Source organism: Giraffa tippelskirchi, chromosome 3 (assembly GCF_054371585.1).
Source record: "Giraffa tippelskirchi isolate mGirTip1 chromosome 3, T2T-mGirTip1v1.2.pri, whole genome shotgun sequence".
Lineage (NCBI taxonomy): Eukaryota > Metazoa > Chordata > Mammalia > Artiodactyla > Giraffidae > Giraffa > Giraffa tippelskirchi.
In genome coordinates, this window is record NC_137277.1 from 172,436,561 (window position 1) to 172,455,384 (window position 18,824).

At 38.4% G+C, this 18,824-nt stretch overlaps 1 protein-coding gene across 3 annotated transcripts in view; it reads left to right on the plus strand.

The window, feature by feature from the left end:
* Window positions 1-18,824, plus strand: part of COL4A3 (collagen type IV alpha 3 chain) — a 151,460-nt gene that overhangs the window by 607 nt on the left and 132,029 nt on the right. The gene's annotated exons all lie outside the window — the stretch shown is intronic.

Sequence of the window (18,824 nt, forward strand, 5' to 3'; positions counted from 1 at the left end):
AGAACAGAGGGCTGGAGTCCCAGCCCTGGCACTTCCTAGATGTCATCTCACACCGAACTTTGACCCCTCCTGTTCCTCCTTGTCAATACTTGCCTTCCGGGGTTCCATCAGTTTTGTTGAGAAAAGCAAATGCATCACTGAGAATTTAATAGCACCTTACAGAACTCATGTTAGGATAAGTCAAGCAATCTGTCTCTGTGATTTCTGTTAGAAATGTGACATATCCTGGATTCGTTTAAATCCCCCTGCATATTTCTTGTTATCTGAGAAGATACATTTTTTGTCCTCAAACAGTTAGGACTCCTGGAGTAGACTTACTCGATTTTAACTAGCGAAAGTGCAATTTAACTTTTCAGATGCTTTCTGTGACTTCTATTTTTGTAAGTTTTCAGAACTTAATTTGGGATGACAATGCAGTATAAATTTCATTTCCCAGGATGATCAGATATTTTTTTTTACAAATTTCATGGTTAAGATTGTGATTGGAAATTAATCATCACATAAGTATGTGTTACATGAAAAGATTCTTCCAACCTACAGTCACAAGTAATCCAAGCATTATCCTTTTAAATTAAACTTTATGACATTGCAGGTGAAGCTAAAACCCTCTTTATCACCTCCATACCTTCCCCTACCCCTGTCTAAAGAAGGGTATCCACTCTCACCACTTTGGGTTTCTTTTCAGATATTTTTCTGTACATGCACATATGCATGTATAGACCCACAAACAATATGTGTTTTGTATGTATTTTTAACATAATTGATACCATATACCTATACTTTTGCCTTCTATAGGTCTATCTATGCCAGTATTTAAGACAGATCTACCTCTTTTTCTTTTTGCATTGTTGGCATATGAATATGCCAAATTTAACTGAGCCATTTCCCTATCAATGAACATTTAGGCTCTTTAGTGTTTTATACTCTAAAGGATTTTGTAATACATGTAATCTCTTCATGAAGTTGGTTCTAATAAAAATGTACGTTACCTAGACTAAGGATGACCAACCCAGGTAGCTCAGAACTTCTGAACATGACAGATAGAACTCAATCTAAGTCAGTATAGAATGTCTGCCAGCATTAATCCAGAAACAAATACAAGTGAAAAAAAAAAAATAGCTGAAGTATCTGTATGTGTGTGTGAGAAGGGCTGGGTTTGCACATTCTTCTAGAGTCCAAAGAAGAGGGGAGGTTAGGGACAGGTGGAGAAAGAGGGGAAATATTACCAACGAGTAAAAACCAGCCTGAAAAAAGGATGCTCTGTGATCATACAATCTCTACTTATACCAATTTTCAATTTTACTGTCATATTCCTTTATTGTTTTTTACATAAGAAATTTTCTGTCTTACCTTTGGCCAAATCTTAGAGGCTACCTCCTGATGTTACAGTTAATCCATTCGTATTATTTTTATCGTCATTTGAAGTGAGCCTCTGTTAAAACTTTGCTGAGTTACACAGTGTCATTAGAAAGCATGAAATGTGCCCTCATCACATAGAAAAAAAGAAATCACAGCAAATTAACTGATAACTGGTCTGCACGGTGCCAGCATGGCTCCGTCCCAAGGGTAACTCTGATGTTGGGCAAGGCTCTTGACCTCTCTGAGCCTCACTCTTTTCATCTATAACATGAGGGAGTAGAAACCCTTCATGAGGTCAGCAGGTGAGGTTTAACTGAGTGAGGCTTTGAGGGGAGTGGGGGGCACTCTTCAGGGCCAACTAATTGTTGGCATTCTAGAATTCAGACTTAGTAATACCAGAATCCACCTCTGTCGGAAAAGAAGCTGGGAATATAGTTTCCATTAGAAATCTCTTAAATTCTAAATATCAGCAAAGAAATTAAAACTTTACAGAAAGAACAAACTATAAGTGAGAGCCAGATGTAGTCATTGGGCCATTCTATTTATCATCTTTTTGCTACATAGTTACAGACATATTTTGCTCTAAATTCCTGTGATTTCGTGTTAGCATTTCTCAAAACAAAGAAATAGTGCTGTTCACCCTCCATTCGGAGTTCAGGCAGGGTGGAACTGTCCACCCACACAATTTGTTCTAGAGAACCCTGAGTAAAATCCTGCTGCTGCATTGCTGAAGGCATCCAGTTCCAGGCCTGACTATTCAGTACATGCCCAGTTTTTACAGCTGTTCCCAGGACCAACTCAAAACTGGGAGGCACTCTGCCACTGCCACCGACGGCAGGTCTAGGAGAAGCGCAGAGAAAGCCCCTTCTCTGATTATCTGGGGAAGGTGAGATTCATACTTTGAGATATCACAGTTTATTCTTCCTCTCTTTGCCTTAAAATTCCAGACAGGGCAGAAATATGGCCAGCAAATATCAGGAGCCAAATAACAGCTGTGTTTAGGGAGGGTGCTTCTCAACTGATTTGGTTTTTAAATCTAAAAACAAAAATTAAGTTGAATTAAGAAACATCTCAAACAAGCAAAAAGTCATATAACAGACTCCAGTTTATCCATCTCTGAGATTAAGCAAGTATTAAGTTTGGACCTGTTTGTTCTCACATCTCTCCCTTTAGGAAAAGAATAAGTAAATACAAAAAGTCCTGCGTTCATTTTTTGCCTCCTCTTCCACACATGATTTTATATTTATGCACCATGGATGCGTGTGTATGTGTCAGTCACCATAAAAAAATAAATGCTATTGTTGTATGGTCCTTCAAGTGTAATAAATGATTTCACATGATACATACCTATTGGAGCTTGCTTGTGTCAGTCAGCAGGATGTTTCTGGATTTTATCCATGTTGATATATAGAGATGTGATTTGTTTACATACATATAAACGTAATAGCTGTCGCATATGTAATAGCTGCTGCATAGTATCCAGTTACATAAAGTACAATTTATTTTTCCATCTGCCCAAACAGTAAGTTTGTTTCTTTGCTCTCATTTTACAGAATTGAAATTTACAGCTTTGTACATGTACCATTGTGACAACCAGATGTTGAATTGCTAGAGGGAATTCAAAGAGGGTTATCAGAGAAAACATATTTTAAATTGTGTTAGGGATTGTCAAATCGACTCCAACAACGTGCCAGAGTACCTGTTTTCCTATATCCTCAGCAAAACTTGGTGTACTGAGATGTTAATGGATGTGAAATCGGATCTTGTTTTGACTAGTGAGTTTAGGAACCTTAGCATTTTTTGATTGACAGTCTATAATTCTCTCTGAGCGAATTGCATAAATAGGTCTTTGCCTGTTTATCTTTTGTGACCTTTGCCTTTTTGTTGCTAATTAATTAGAAGTTGTTTATATTTGGATACTGAATGAATTCTGCTATTTAAATGTGCAGAAAATATTTCATTCCAGGTTTTGGCTTTCCTTCTCATTTAGTTATTGGTGCCTTAACGTATAATTTTTCTTTTCACTATAATCTCAAAGTTATCCATGTTTTCCTTGATTTCATTGATTTTGTGTTTTGCATCTTGTTGAGATCTTTTCCTTCCCTGGGATTATAAAAATGTTCTCCTATGTTAAAAAAATTATAGTTTAATTCTTTTGCATTTAAGACTCAATCTTTGTTTTCTACTTCTGGGATTATAATCTTATCTTTTTCCATATAGAATAAGAATTGTCCCAACATTATTTATTAAAAAGTTCATCCTTTTCCTCACTGTTTTGCTATGTTACATCTGCAAACATGTGTACCAAGCACTCATTAATATTTGATCTGTTTGAATTCTTACATGGGTCTGTTTATTCAGGGCTTTAATTTCTTACAATGTTTTAGAGTTTTCTGGATTTTTTTAAATTTCTAAGTATTTGACATTCTTAGTGTTATTATAAATAATATCTTTCTTTTAAAAAATTTATAGTCTAACTAATATAAATTTATAAAAAAGTAGTTGAATTTTATATTTTGACTTTGATTTGAATAGTCCAAATGCATTTAAGGCTAAAAAGCTTCCCTTAAACACCGTTTCAGCTGCATCATACAAGTTTTGATAAAAACTACTTTAATATCATTAAGTTCAAAATCCTTTCCAATTTTTTCTTTGTCTTATGGGTTATTTAAATGTTTATTTCTCAATTTTGAAACATAGGAAAATTTTCTAGTTATTTTTTTATTGAATTGTGGTAGAGATGATATTCTGACTTCAATTTTTTCTATATTTCTTGTCACTAGATCAAGATTTTTTATTGTGTTATTGAAATTGTGACATGTGTGCATATGTGGGATTTTTTTGTATATCCTGTATTTAACCTGAGATTATTTTGCATCATCTTGAACATTCTCAGATTTTTTTTAATGTTTTTCATTAATTTATTTTTAAAACTTTTTGTTTTGCTTTTGGGTACAGTTGATTAACATTGGGATAGTTTCAGGTGAACAGCAAAGGGACTCAGCCATACATACACAGGTATCCCTTCTCCCCCCAAGCTCCCCTCTCATCCGAGCTGCCATAGAACGTGGAGCAGAGCTCCCTGTGCTGTGCAGGAGGTCCTTGCTGGGTATCCACTTAAACGTAGCAGTGTGTGCACGTCCATCCCAAACGCCCGAACTCTCCCTTCCCCTTGGCAACTGGAAGTTCATTTTCTAAGTCTGCGAATCTCTTCTGTTCTGTAAGTTCATTTGTATCCCATCTTTTTAGATTCCACATATAAGGGATGCCATACAATATTTCTCCTCTGTCAGAGGTTTATTTTTTGTATTTCTCTTCCCCACTCTCTACTCTTGGCATTCTCAGGAGCCAAGCTCAGCCTTCTCATTTTTCCTCCAATTCTCCTGACTTCTTATGTCAGATATCTTTCCTGTGCGACTGAGCCTCTCCTGGCACTTCCTCCCTGAGAGGCCAGTTTGGCCATGGGCTTCACACAGACACAGCCTCATGTGCTTTGAGACTCCCCCATGGCTTCCTGTTGCACCCCAAAAGTGCAGGCCGTTAACACCTGTGGGGCAAAGCTCTGACCAGCGGAAGGTGGGAACCATTGGATAAACTCTTCTCTTTTCCCCACAGAAGGGTCTTGAACTGCAGAGGTTCTCACAGACTCTCCAGGAGACCCCCTCATCAGTTGTCTTTGAGACCAAATTGTAACATACTGAGCTTTTCTTTTTTTCTGGAAGAGAGATATTTATCATCTATAACAGATATTTATAATTTAAACCACATGATTGTATACACTATAAATGGAGGCTAGCTCAGGTCCTTTGGGTCCTAGTAACAAGCTTCCAGAAACCTCGACAATATCTTCAGTATAAACCCGTGCAGGTAGACTATTGATCAGAAAATCTTAAGCTGTATGTCACTTCTAGGTTTAAATGAAACGTGGATAATTCTCATGGGCCCCAGTAAAACTACTAGGAAAACCTAAGACTTCTTGATAATAACTTTTATTTAAAGGAGAGTGAACCCAATAAATCACAGTGGCTGCCTTTCTTATGGCCTTCCCAGGTGGTGCTAGTGGTCAAGAACCTGCTTGCCAATGAGGAGGCATAAGAGATGTGGGTTTGATTCTTGGGTTGGAAAGATCCCCTGGAGGAGAGAATGGCAACCCACTCCAGTATTCTTGCCTGGAGAATCCCATGGACAGAGGAGCCCAGTGGGCTACCATCCATAGGGTCGCAAAGGGTCATGACCCACCTCCGTTTAGGTCCCTATACAGTGACTGTGACCTTGAAGAATGTGTCCCTGTTGCATTTCCATATCTCTCATCATTGATAGTTGTCAACAATTTAAATGCTCAAGACAGTCTCTCTGGTGTTCATTGAGGGCTCAGTAACTGTTCACTCTCATTATTACTGTCATCACAATCATTACTATTGCTAACATATTGGATTTTTGTTTCTCATGCTGTTTCCCAACCTGCTGTATCCTATGACGTGCTCCCATCCATCTTTCAATGTTTAATTCTCTCTCCTGCTGTTTGTAATGTCCAGGAGATTTTCAATCTACTGTAATTTTCCATAATGAAAAAGAACTCTGGAACTATTCAACAAGGGTTATAACCCCAGATCTATTAATTCCCAGTTTTTTAAAACTTTCTGCCTTCATTTTCTCATCTTAAAATGGAAGTAAGAGATCTTCCTCAGGATTTTGAGGATTAAATGATTTAACACATACAACACACATTTTACCTTGCCTATCACATAGTAATCATCCAGTAAATGTGAAATGTGATTATTTTTACTCACTAAATGTTACTTTCAACAATTTTTCCTATTTCTAGATGTTCTTTTGGAGTCTAAGTCTGTCTAGGGTTTTCTGATTTGTTGGAGTTATTTTTCAGTCTTTTTTGTAGGGATTTTTTTCCTCCCTTTTATACCTTCAGTCATTTTGCACTTATTTGTACTATCTTTCTGATTCTTTTTATATGATTTCAAGATTTGGGAGTGTATCTTGTTTCTTCAGTCTGTCGACTGACTCTGACTCATGGGGAGACTCCGGAGATGAGAGTTTTGGGGGAAATAAGCCTCCTCTGTTATCACAGCTTGCACCCTCACCCACTCACTGCTCCCGTACTGGAGCTGTCCTGCCCTGGGAGAAAAAAAAGAGCAAAGTAGTTCTAAGGCTCCCAGGGGGATTTTCCCCACTTGGACAGACTTATGTAATAACAGTAATGGTTTGGGGGGAGGGGGATGGGCGTACCAAGCATGTTTCCTCTCCTGTTCTCAAGGTCACCCTCCTCAAGACCTCTCCTACTGCCCACTTCCTCCAAACACACTATTCTTACATTTTTTAAAAGTTTTTAAAAAAATTATTTATTTTTAATTAGAGGATAATTGCTTTACAATGCATTGGTTTCTGCCATACTTCAGCATGAATCAGTCATAGATGTACATATATGTATCCCTCTTGAACCTCCCTCCCACTTAACCACCCCAATCCCACCCCTCTCGGCTGTCCCAGAGCTCCAGGTTGAGCTCCTGCCTAGACTTACATTTGATGACCGGGGTAAGGTCAAGGCCACACAGCAAAGCCACCAGCTTCGTCTCTCTGAACAGACTAAGGGTCTTTCTCCTTGAGTGTTTCTGTGGGGTTAGAGTCCTTGGTTGGTTTCCAAACATGGTCTAGGGAAATAGTCTGAATTAAATGCAATTTGTCATTGTATTTCCTTTATCATTGTTACTGTGTTACCCAGAACACATTAATAACTGCCAAGTGTTACCTGTGCCTAAGGTTAACTTTGTTAAATACTGCAATTGATTAAGACCCCCAAACCTATATGTGTGTGAGTCTGACAGCTGGGCTGTCTGGTCTACACACACCCTGTGGTCCTTCATCCTTGTGCGGTTAACCACACTCATGTTGTGACCTTCAGTCAAAAAGCAGCCATCCATCGCTTCTCAGCCTTTTGGCTAAGATCAAGTGTAGAAAACAGCCATCCACCACAGTCATAGATTTTTCAAGAACAGTAAAAAAAACTTTGTTCTACAAAGTTTATATCCAGCCTCAACCTAAACTTTGTAATCATAACAGATTTTCACCATAGGTCATTTATTTCACCTCTGTTTTCAGTTTAAGAAAATAAGGAAACCAAAATTATACAACTTCTTAACAGGATAGACAAGTTCCATATTAGCCCTACTGCCATGGCCTTGAGATTAACCTCTCTGAGTTGTCTTCATCTCTAACAATCTGATAAGAAAGCATCTTACTCCAAGTTCTACATCATTTCACAAGATCTAATCACTGGCTCTTGTCGTCCTAAAACACCCACCCATGCGTGTCCTCATTCCTCCTGGGGTTCTTCCCGTAACCCTCAATGAAGACTTCTGGCTTCAAGTATGTTTTCTTAGCCAAAATTGAATTAAATTATATCAGCTTTATATGTAATACAAGCTTTTTTCACTTTCATTGCTTTTGTAAGTTAGATAAATAAATATCTATGTCCACACCATCCATTAGAAATATACTGTGAGCCATAGCTAGGAGTCATATATGTAATTTAAAATTTTCCAGTAGCTACATTAGAAAAGAAAAAAATGGATGAAATTAACTTTGATCGATTTTATTTATTCTAATATATCCATAACAGTATCATCACAATGTGCAATCAGTATTACAAACATTGAGAGATATGTATCTTCTTTTCATATTAAGTTTTCAAAATCTGCTGTCTGTTTTGCACTTCTAGAACCTTCCAACATTTCAGGTGTCTATAGCCATGTGTGGCCATCATTCTAGATAGCAGAAATCTAGGTAAATTACATCCAGATATGAGAAGGGGTTACAGTCCATAAGCATTTATCTCTGGATAGAACACATTTGCTTTATTTGCCATAAGAAATAAACATGTGGCCAAATAATAAACATCAATTAAAGATAGTAAATCAGCATGGGTTGTGCCTAAATACCCATGCAAATTCTTTCTCCAGAAAAGTAAGATAGTTGGCCTTGGCTACAATGTTTAAAACTATGCAGATTACCATTTGTACAAGTTTAATTATATTGCAATTGTATTGCTCCATTATCAAAATATGAGTAAGTTATACACACACAAAAATTAAAGACACATCACAGAAACAGTGAACACTTGGCAAAAGAAATGGAGAAAATTATGAATGTATTAAAAACCAACATGTTATACCTTCCTTTCATCTTAAACTGTAGACTGTGTGCTTAGTCCTGTCTGACTCTTTGCAACCCCAATAGAATGTAGACCGCCAGGTTACTCTGTCCATGAGATTATCAAGGCAAGAATACTGGAGTGGTTTGCCATTTGCTCCTCCAGGAGATCCTCCTGACCCAGGGACTGAACCCATGTCTCCTGCATTTGCATTGGCAGGCGAGTTCTTTACCACTGAGCCACCTAGGAAGGCAAACTATAGACTAAATTATCACTAAAGTTCAGCCAGGTGACAAGGTTAGTGTTAGCCTGAACAAATTGCTTCCAAAAAGATCTCTAGTTTTCTTACCTGGAAATGATGCTACTACCATCAGTGCTCAATACAGTGCTTGATACAAAGTAATACCCAGCTTTTATATTCTAGCCACAGTTATTTTATTATCTCTAATAAAAGCAGGAAAGAGAACAGGACAGAGACATGAGCACATGGTGAGGTGCTGGGGATAAACCAAACAGCCGGAATCCCTAACCATGATGGATTTGGGATTCTAGTGGAGCAGAAGAGAGAGACAGGAGCTCAGTAAACAAATGTGCAGCTACAGATTTTGGTACCTGCTGGAAGAGAATGGGATGTGGTGATGGAGAAGAAGCCCACCTTTCTGAGAAAGCAGCGTACAGGATAAGGCCTAAGAAACCAGCATGGAGACAGCCTTGGGAAGCACTGGGGAGTATGGTCCAGGACTTCTAGACGGTGGAGAGAGGCAAGACACTTTCAATCTTTTGGCTCCTGGGTTGTCAAAGCATAAAACTAAGACCAATAGAACTTTTTTTTAAAAGGGAGGGGGAAGAAAAGAGCTGAGTTTATTTACTCACCACCAAGGGAACACATGCCCCTGAAGGAATATGCTGAGTATTTTGTTAGAGGTGGGAGGAAGGATGGGGAACAGGGAGGCAGGGGACCCCAGAGAAGGATGACTCCTGGTGGTCCTACTAATAAGGATGGAAAGCTGCTCACTCAACAGGGTGGGATAAGTCCACAGGCCTATATGTAGCTGATCGTGGTACGATTTTAAGGTCTGCACTTAACAAATAAGTATTTTAACAAAAAAGGCATGAGGCTGTGTTTATGCTATTCACAAGATAGTTGTCACATTGGTAATGGATGAGTAACAAATTCACAGCACGGCTTGGTAATGGGCCCACACATAAAGTGGTGTGATTAAAACCTTCTTTTGCTAACTGTCTCTTCTCAGCCTCAAAGGAATGGGTCTGGATTTGCCCCATGTGGCTGTGAAAAGGTGAAGCTGAGCCAAAGAGATCTTGTCCCAGGTGACATAGGCCCAGGCCAGGGGAGGCTCGAAACCAGGGAAGGATGAAATCCACTTAAGGACTGGAGACCTCCTCGCTCCAAACCCAGTAGCACCAACCTCTCTTGGGTGCAGGTCTGGGAGACAGAATGTCATGTCAGGCTCCACTCCAGCCCTCCCCCAACTGGAACCTGCAGTTAACATATTCAAAGGATTCCTGGGTATACTGTTGTCTGAGAACTGCATTGGCTTGATAAGGACACCGGAGGGTCCTTCAAACTGTGATTGGCCCTGGATTATTTCAGAAGGACAGTGACATGACCTCAATTTTAAAGATCCATGTGGCTGATCCCCGGGGAAGGTTGACTGCTCTCTCTCTGGGAACCCAGCCTACGTGAAGGAGAAGTAACCAAGCAGGAACCAAGTCTTGCTGGTGCTTTCTCTTTGGATTCTGGTGTCTTGGAAATCAGAAAGAAAGGAAGGGAAGAGAACCAGTCTAGACCAGTATAGCAGGTGCTCAGTCTGTCTTAATTGATTCAGTGAGGTTAATTTGATAATTATTTATGTACAGAGAAAGGTTAAAAATCCAGTTCAAGAAAAAAAAATCTAGTCCATAGTGTACTGCTCTGTACACACAAGGTCAGACTATCAAAAAATATTTCCCTTTAAGGAAGTCCAAAAAAGATGGGATATATGTACACGTATAGCTGATTCACTTTGCTGCACAGTAGATACTAACACAACATTGTAAAGAAACTATACTCCAATAAAATTTTTTTTAGAAAGATACAACAACAAACTTTAAAAGAAAAATATATCTACATATCTTGGTAGGTATTATGTATGTATGTGTGTATACATGTAAATATACACACAAACATATTTAAAGAATATTTTATAGTCTCAGAATTTTGATGTTGATTGTTATAGGAAGATAATGGCCCCCAAAAGTATAATTTTCAGAACTATTTAAAAATGTAACCATATAAGAATCTTTTCTTTTTCTGACAGTAGTTTTGGCGTAAGTTAGGAATTTTCCATTTTTAATCTTTAAGATTGATGTTTGTTAATTAGATTGTCTCTCTGAATTGATTTCTTAGAGAAGTGATCCCAATGTTTAAAAATAAGTTCAAGTGTATTTAGAAACCTCAGGAGGTTTGTCATTGTGTAGACAAAACAGTCAGGTCATTGGATTTTTTTTCCCACCGAGATATTTTGTTGTTGCATGAACTTTTCAAGCAAAGGTTCAACAAGAGGAAAGCTGAGAAATTTACGATATTATCCTTTTGAGTCAAATGACAAAGTATGTCTGAGAAGAGGCAACAAGGCTAATATTCATTTCTTTGTTTAACCAGATGAGAGGATAATTTTATGCTGTTTATTTATGTATGAAATCGGGAAGACTGAAGAGTTTACATACTGGCTTTAAAAATAAAAGGTTGCATGTGTTGTACAAACTCTGTAAAATGTTTAAAAGCACAAAATGAATTATAAACATGAAAATTATCCATGATCATATTACCCATAGATAATTGCTGTTAACATTCTGGTCAGTTTCCTTCCCGACTTTTATTCTGCTTTTTTTTCCACCTGAGAATAGACTGGAAAAAATTTCCTGGGTCATTAATTTTTCCAAATACTGCTTTTAATTATCTACAGAGTGCTTCATTAGAGGTGGTACTATAATTTATTTAACTAATGCCCTTCTACTGAATATTTTGGTTATTTCCAATTGTTTAGAAATAATACAACAATGGAACTCCTCGAAAATAAATATTCATTAAAATTACACTTTAAATGATTTTGTGTGTAGATACTTTCTTATTAGATGTCTGACTTTGTGCTTTTCTGAGAGCTAGATGGCAAGGTGATATCATTCCTGATTTACAGGTGAGGGTGTGATCCAAGAGTGTTCACCAAGTTAGTGGAGGGAGTGGATTTAGAACTGGGAGTTCTGCTTGTTAGGGCTCTTCAATAGGGCTCTTTCCTACCAAAACATCACAGATAATGGAAAGAGTATCAGATGCCACTTCATCCATTATTTAGATAACTAAGTACTGTTTGAGATAAAATTGATTTTTTAAATGCTTCAGTTGTCAAAAATGAATGATTCACGACACTGCTATCTTTTTACAATCACAACACTAATGAAATACCTTTATTTACTTATTTATCTTGCCAATCTAGAAAGATTTTAACTCATTTCCGTGTCATTTTCCCTACTGGACTCCTTGAAGACAGATGTTATGTCTTACCCATCTTTGTGATTCCAGCTCTTGACATCATACTTGGTGTTACTCGTCCTCAATGAATGTTTGCAGAATCGGATGTACACTTTATTAAACACTAAAATGAAAAGGTCAATAAAGAATTAATAGGCTGATTCATGTTGATGTGTGGCAGAAACCAACACAATATTATAAAGCAATTATCCTGCAATTAAAAATAAACAAATTTAAAAAATAAAACAAGCCTGCCTATTTGAAAAAAAGAATGAACATACCTTTTAATCCTTTGGCATAAGAATAAAAATAAAACACTATTTTTCAGATGAAATATTTTTAACGATTATACTCCATTTTTAAATATTATAGCATATTAGCTATATTCCCTTACAATATATCCTTGTAGCTTATTTATTTTATATTTAGTAGTTTGTACCTCTCAATCCCATCCCCCTAACATGCCCTTCTCCCCTGCCCACTCCACACTGGTAACCACTAGTTCATTCTCTATATCTGTGCATCTGTCTATTTTTAATTATATTCACTCTTTGTTTTATTTTTTAGTTTCCAGACATAAGTGATAAGATACAGTATTTTATCTTTCTCTGTCTGACTTATTTCACTAAGCATAATACCCTCCAGGTCCATCCACGTTGTTGCAAATGGCAAAATTTCATTCATTTTTATGACTGAGTAGTATTCCATTGGGGCTTCCCTGGTGTCTCAGGGGTAAAGAATCTATCTGCAATGCAGGAGATGCAGGTTTGGATCAGGAAGATCCCCTGGAAGAGGGCATGGCAACCAACTCCAGTATTCTTGCTTTGAGAATCCCATGGACAGAGGAGCCTGGTGGGCTACAGTCCCACCAGGTCGCAAAGAGTCGGATATAACTGAAGCGACTTAGCGCACACACAGGCATGCACGCAGTATTCCATTGTGTGTATATATCACATCTTCTTTATTCATTCATCCCTTGATGGACATTTAGATTGTTTCCCTATCTTGGTTGTTGTAAATAATGCTGCTGTGAACATTGGGATGCATGTATCTTTTCAACTTAATGTTTTTATTTTCTTCAGCTATATACCCAGGAGTGGAATTACTGGATCTTATGGTGGATCTGTCAGGCTTCTCAGGTGACACTAGTGGTAAATAACGTGCCTGCCAATGCAGGAGACAGAAGAGACTCGGGTTCGATCCCTCGTTTGGGAAGACCCCCTGGAGGTTGGCTGCCCACTCTAGTATTCTTGCCTGGTCAATCCCATGGACAGGGGAGCCTGGCAGGCTACAGTCCATAGGGTTGCAAAGAGTCAGATACAACTGAAGTGACTTAGCATGGATGCACACAGGGTAGTTCTATCAATATTTTTAGTTTTCTGAGGAGCTGCCATACTATTTTCCACAGTGGCTACACCAATTTACATCCCACCAACAGTGTACAAGAGTTCCCTTTTCTCTACATCCTTAGCAACATTTTCTATTTGTGGTTCAAATGAAATATTGAATGCTTCATTCATTCATTCAGCTAGTTAGAATTAAATATTGCAAAGATACAACCAGCATGGCCCATCCCCCATTTATGAAACATGCCACCAAGTGAAGGGTTTTGATAAGTATGCAGACAATAGCAATGAAATTATACATACTGTCACAGGGCAAATATGCAAAAGTGAAATCAGAGTGCAACTGAGAAAGAGGAGAGATTCGTAAACGTACGGAACATTGAAAATGTAGGCTGTATATTAATCAAATATGTGATGGCAGTGGAGCCAGAAAGTAGTAAGATTTCAGTGACTTAAAAACAGCTTATCCTCAAAGTTGAGTACCAAAAAAAGAGGTGGAATGAGTGTAGTTATATAACCACGTGGAGTTACCAGGTGGTATTTTCACCTTCTTCAGCTTCTGCCTCAGCTGGAGCTCTTCAGCGTTTGGCAGCAGCAATATCCTCAAGGTTTATACACATGGACTAGATTCTCCTTCGTTTGCTCTCTTAGGCAAAAGCAGATTCCACAGTCCCTTCCAAAAAGTGATAAAAACTTAAGAACAATACTATATCTGAAATCTCATGAGATAAGGTTCCTGCTGATTGGAGGCCAGACTATGTGCCCCTGAAGATACCAGCACTCTCTGACTGCTGCAGACAAGGCTAGAAGAAACCAAGGGGTTGATTTATCCAGTACTGCATGGGCCTGGGGCTGTGCCCACAGCACTAGTCAGAGTGTCTGCTCATTGAGACCTGCTCAGACCTCTTGGAGATGAAGCATTCAGAGTGCATGTGACCGGAACAAGCAGCATCTCCAGACCCTAGGAGGGCAGTCTTGCAGGCAAGGACATCTGAGGCCCTGCTGCCCATCTGCCAGCCAAGAGAGGCCACGCTGAGCCACAGTCAGAGCCCTGCACTCTCTGCCAGCAGGAAGACACTGTTGTGACAGTCTGGGGCAAGTCACTTGAATTCTAAGACTCTTCATTTCCTCAATCATAAAAATGTGGTCATAAAACCTCTCTCCTATTTCCAGAAATAATACAGTTGCACACATTTTGCACACAGTTAAGCATGCTACAAATGCCAAGTAGTATTGAGATAGGAATGAGTTTCAATATCAAGAAAGCTGTAGTCCAAATACGTTTCTTATACTTGTTTAATTCTCCTGTTATTTTGTGACCTAGTATCTACTTCCTGGAATGTATTAAGGAGTGTCTTGTTTTCAAAACTATTATTCAGTGCATTCTTTGCCCCTGGTATTTTCTAATAACATTATTTGGAAACCTCAGCAGAAATGCCATCCTCCCGTAGCACTGTCCCTGTCAAAAAATGAACAGTTTATTGACTTTACACCATCCCATGCAAATACTGATGCTAAAACTCAGCCAGTGATTTCATGGCTTTGATGGTGACTTTCCAAACACCTCAACTAAAGTACCTGTTAGGTATAGAGATAGTCCTGGATAACATTTAATACTAGTAATCTGTGCTTTCTAATCTTTAAGATATAGGCTCTTTGGCCTGTATTTAAAAGACAAGCCATGTAGCCAGCTTTGGCACACTTCCTCCCTCAAATTCTGTTAATATGTAATCTGCTGCAACTGCAGAGAAAGTGTAAATTCATTTTGAGCCCATTCACAGATCATCTTAGGTGCGATGCATTGAGCTAAGGAAACTCTTGGAGTGCCTTCCAACAGAGGATTGGTCCTTGAGGAGTTTCATGCTGAAGCTGCTAGAACTCATTATCAGACATGGCAAAATATTTTTTCTGTGTTGATTTTTTTCCCCCTAACAATAAAAGTAATATATGCCCATTTGTGAACATTTAAGATATATAGATAAATATAAAGACAAAGCAAAAAAAAAAGTACTCCTAGTATAAGAACCTAGGGGCAGCCAATGTTAATATTTTGGTATATTTATATAAAAATAAGGCTATACATCATATGCATTTTGTATCCCACTTTTTTGTTGTTGTATCACATTGTTAATATTTTCTAATATCATTAAGCATCATTAAAAATGAATGCATACATTTCATGGTGTTTGTTGTTGTCGTTTTTGTTCAGTCTCTAAGTTGTGTCCAACTCTTTGTGACTCCATAGACTGAAGCATGCCAGGCTCCCCTGTCATCGTGTTATTATATACCACAATTCAACCTAAATTTTTGATATTATAAATAAAACTGTGAAGAATTCTTGCCTGCTTATAATTTTTTATAATAAGCTCACAGAATTATTTAGATCAATTGGCATGCTTTTTTCTTTCTTTATACCACAAGTTCTTACTCGTCCAGTAATAGACATAATTTAAATACTAAGCAAGAAGAAAACACAATTATGCCAAATCTTATTATGTAAATATAACTAGAGCTAACATTTTGATATAAATTCTATTTTCTTTTTTAACTTAAACCAAAATATGACTTGGTGTATGACATGAGCAGAAAATATAAATTTTAAAAATTTCTCCAAAGTAGCAAATTTTCCCATCATATCTGCAGTAATCTACCCATCCCCCATCGATTTCTAGTAATCTCAGTTCTGCCCCTAAAATGGATATGTTGAATACAGTCAAGATTTTCTTAGAACTCAGGTCTGAGGATGAGATACACACAAATTAAATATGGTGTTTAGCAGTTATTCCCCTTGTTAAGACTTGGAGTTAGCCTAGTGTTCAGTTCAGTTCAGTCGCTCAGTCGTGTCTGACTCTTTGCGACCCAATGAATCTCAGCACTCCAGGCCTCCCTGTCCATCACCAGCTCCCGGAGTTTACCCAAACTCATGTCCATCGAGTCGGTGATGCCATCCAACCATCTCATCCTTTGTCGTCCCCTTCTCCTCCTGCCCCCAATCCTTCCTAGCATTAGGGTCTTTTTCAATGAGTCAACTCTGCATGAGGTGGCCAAAGTATTGGAGTTTCAGCTTCAACATCAGTCCTTCCAATGAACACCCAGGACTGATCTCCTTTAGGATGGACTGGTTGGATCTCCTTGCAGTCCAAGGGACTCTCAAGAGTCTTCTCCAACACCACAGTTCAAAAGCATCAATTCTTCAGCGCTCAGCTTTCTTTATAGTCCAACTCTCACATCCATAAATGACCACTGGAAAAACCATAGCCTTGACTAGACAGACCTTTGTTGGCAGAGTAATGTCTCTGCTTTTAAATATGCTATCTAGGTTAGTCATAACCTTCCTTCCAAGGAGTAAGCATCTTTTAATTTCATGGCTGCAATCACCATCAGCAGTGATTTTGGAGCCCAAAAAAATAAAGTCTGACACTGTTTCCCCATCTATTTGCCATGAAGTGATGGGACCAGATGCCATGATCTTAGTTTTCTGAACGTTGAGCTTTAAGCCAAGTTTTTCACTCTCCTCTTTCACTTTCATCAAGAGGCTCTTTAGTTTTTCTTCACTTTCTGCCAAAGGGTGGTGTCATCTGCATATCTGAGGTTATTGATATTTCTCCCAGCAATCTTGATTCCAGCCTAGTGTTAGATAGACTTAAAAATTCTCACCTCAGCCTGTCCACCATTTCTTAGTGCCCTGCACCCTTGTCCTCAGCTGTAAATCTAGAATGAGGCTGACTCAAATATCTCCATTATCCCTTACCATAGAACATCCCATTGGTTTTAGATCATTCCAGGCGTTTGGAGCAGAGAAGGCAATGGCAACCCGCTCCAGTACTCTTGCCTGGAAAATCCCATGGATGGAGGTGCCTGGTAGGCTGCAGTCCATGGGGTCGTGAAGAGTCAGACATGACTGAGCAACTTCACTTTCACTTTTCACTTTCATGAATTGGAGAAGGAAATGGCAACCCACTCCAGTGTTCTTGCCTGGAGAATCCCAGGGACTGTGGGGCCTGGTGGGCTGCCGTCTATGGGGTCGCACAGAGTTGGACACGACTGAAGTGACTTAGCAGCAGCAGCAGTAAGCATTTGGAGAGAAGGTGCTATTTCCCAATGTGCCTTAATTTCAATCAGTGAAAATTTTTTCCCTCTCAATTGCACTCTACCTACCTTATCTCCTCATGCTTCTCTCATACATTTTTATGAGTTCCCAGCAGGTGACATTTGACCTTATAATCTACTGGATTTTTTTGTTTGTTTGTTTTAGGTTTCTTGAAGGCCAATCTAGCTAAAACCATGCGTCTAAATTAGAACTAAATTGATTTCCTTATGTCAAATTGAGCAGTAACTTGATAAGCATTCTAGTGCATTATAAACCCAGGAGTAAATTATATAGTGATTGATTATAATCTCGTATGCAAATAATAATGTAAAGAAAAACAGGATTGAAATAAAGAAAAGACCCAAAAAACTCACAATTTTGTAAAGGAGGAAAATGTTGGAAATTCTGACCTGCACCTACTGAAACACAGGATCAGTCAGACCCCTCTTGAATCATCACACACAGGATTCAAGAACTTTTCTTTAAGCAAGTTAATACAAATGCCTTGGAAAGGAACAGACATTATTCTGTTGTTTTTGAGATTGCACCCAAGTACTTCGTTTTGGACTCTTTTGTTTACTATGAGGGCTACTCCATTTCTTCTAAGGGATACCTGCCCACAGTAGTAGATATAATGGTCATCTGAATTAAATTTGCCCATTCCAGTCCATTTTAGGTCACTGATTCCTAAAATGTCAATGTTCACTCTTGCCATCTCTTTTTTGACCACGTCTAATTTACCTGATCCATGGACCTAACATTCCAGGTTCCTATGCAATATTGCTGTTTACAATATTGCCAAACATCTATTGGATCAAATTGCCAACATCTGTTGGATCATTGAAAAAGCAAGAGAGTTCCAGAGAAACATTTACTTCTGCTTTATTGACTACACCAAAGACTTTGACTGTGTGGATCAAAACAAACTGTGGAAAATTCTTTAAGAGATGGGAATACAAGACCACCTTACCTGCCTCCTGAGAAATCTATATGCAGGTCAAGAAGCAACAGTTAGAACCGAACATGAAACAACAGACTGGTTCCAAATTGGGAAAGGAGTATGTCAAGGCTGTATATTGTCACCCTGCTTATTTAACTTACATGCAGAGTACATTATCTGAAATGCCGGGCTGGATGAAGCATAAGCTGGAATCAAGATTGCCAGGAGAAATATCAATAACATCAGATATGCAGATAACACCACCCTTATGGCAGAAAGTGAAAAGGAACTAAAGAGCTTCTTGATGAAAATGAAAGAGGAGAGTGAAAAAGCTGACTTAAAACTCAACATTCAGAAAACTAAGATTATGGCTTCCAGTCCCATCACTCCGTGGC